Below are 2,312 nucleotides of genomic sequence, written 5' to 3'. Positions count from 1 at the left end.
AGACAAGAGGGGTGGTTTATTTCAACACACATACTTGGATGCAGTAATCCTACTTTTTGCCTTCCTTAATGTAGCCTAAAGAGATGAACAAATGCCAACCTGCCCAACTATTTATGACAGTTCATGATTATGTGTAGGAAAAACAAGAAGGGAGGGAAATAAATAAATAAATAATAAAAAAATAAAGAGATGTATTATAATAATTGCCGTCGATGCCCTGCCTTATTATATGCATCAGTTTATCAATATTTATAATCAGCCTAAGGTAACTATTATAAATGTGCTCTATGTTTAATTATCTTCCTAAGCCACTAAAACCTGAAAAAATATTTGCAGACAATTTCGTTGGCTCCCTAGCACATCTTATTTTAATTATGTAATAATTTTCGATCGTCAGGAGTTCTCTTATTCTTGGTAAATTATCCGTTAATACGCTCACAACTTGCGGCTATCGGAGATTATTCGCACACCTACACATCGAGAGCAATAAAAACGCCAAAAGAACTCACAACAGCTACATATATCCACTGCAACACATAATTGTCTGCAAAGGGGCTTTACAACAACCTTAGTTAGCATGCAGTGAAGCGCTATCGGTCATCCTTTTAAGCGCAGTGAAAAACTTTGTACCGCCTCATACATTCTTGATATTTTATGTCTCACAGGTAGCCACTAATAGCTGTTTACCTGCGAAGTAAGTTTTTGCGGCATATTGTGATGAGTTTCAGGGGCTGTGATTGTATCGGCTTCACCGCGACAAACTTGTTGGGCAGCGAGGGATGCCGTTGGTTTGAACTCTATTTCTTATTGCACTGTACGATGACAGATCATTCGCAACTAAATATAGGAACGATTTACGTAAAGCTGCAGTGTTGTAGTGTCTTCATGCCGGCGAGAAATTTCAATTTCGCCTTTTTTCTTTCTTTTTGCGCACGTAATATTTGTTACGTGTACTGCAGAGAAGCTGTATGTCAAACATGCACGTTTTTTACTCGTTACACTATTTCTAAGAAATGAATCGTTTTAACAATGAACTGCTGCGCATAGTCACACTAATTTCGCAAGAAATCCTTGCAAATTGGTGTTTGTACTACATGTCTTTTGGTGTGTGCAGCGTTATCGAATCCTTTTGCTGTATCCGTATCGTCCGTCAGCTGCAGTTGCCGTTAAAGCTGCGTAACAATGCACCAGTATTCAGACACTAAAACAATGTGAAATAATTTACGCTAATATTTTATGTAACATTTAGCAATTTATTTCTTAGTTCTTTCCTTTCTGTTTATTGATATATCAAGTGCGCTGCTGGTGCAGTTTACCAGTGCGGGACTCGTGAAAAATGGCGCTTTGTGTGCCGTGTTTTGAACGTATGAAGTCATGTTTGAATGTGGTCAGCAAAAACTGGAAATCTTTTTTGGTAAGGTGTTCTGGCTGTACCAGAGCCTGTATCTGACTTTGTTATAGCTTCGTGATTTCTCTGTACCGCAGTTCTTTAATAATTGTATGGATAGCATCAATACATAAGCAACGTATCCACTGGCATGGTTCCTCGGCAAGGTGCCAGCAATTTTTAACGGAGTGTTTCCACGCCTCAAATTCAGTAACCGTTGTGTTGTGGCTTCCTGCTTTGCGTGTCTGACATTCAGGTCGCATACGCTGGCATAATGGGTAAAGACCGCAACTTTTTCGAGATGGGTTATGGTCTGCGTTTTTCGGTGGTTGGAGTCGTCAGTTTTTTTTTCCTACTGTTACTGAAACTTTCACAATCCAATTCACAGGACGTGAAATTGGCAGTTTATTTGTAGCGTGAATCAAACATTGGCTCAATATAAATCTTAGTTTACCTCAAGAAAGAAGTGATTCATGCTTTATAGTATATTGCAGTTCTTCAACCAGCTGATCGACTTACAAAGGCAGACCTGTCAGAATAGCTTTTCAAAAAATGCACCAAACGAATTGGCGGAATTTTGTATTCACATTTCATGCCCATTCGGGCTACTCTGAGAAGCACTTTAATCAATAAAACACGTTGCTTGGTAGTTGGTGCATGATGTTTTACCAGTATTGGGGCGCCGCAAGAGACCAGAGACGACAGAACCAACTGTTAACACCAACCAACTGGTAAGTGAAACTTATATTGTTATCTACTGTAATGAATGCAACTTTATGGGATATCGCTATTGATTATGCCTATGGGCATGATATTATGCCTATACGTATGTGCAGTATGTACGACTGTCTATATAGTCTTGTGTTCTGGAAATAAATTAGTCGGAAATGTGCACCACACAACGTTGGTTCTGTCGTCTCTGGTC

The sequence above is a fragment of the Dermacentor andersoni genome, chromosome 2 (genome assembly GCF_023375885.2).
Source record: "Dermacentor andersoni chromosome 2, qqDerAnde1_hic_scaffold, whole genome shotgun sequence".
NCBI lineage: Eukaryota > Metazoa > Arthropoda > Arachnida > Ixodida > Ixodidae > Dermacentor > Dermacentor andersoni.
Note: the sequence above shows the minus strand (reverse complement) of the source record.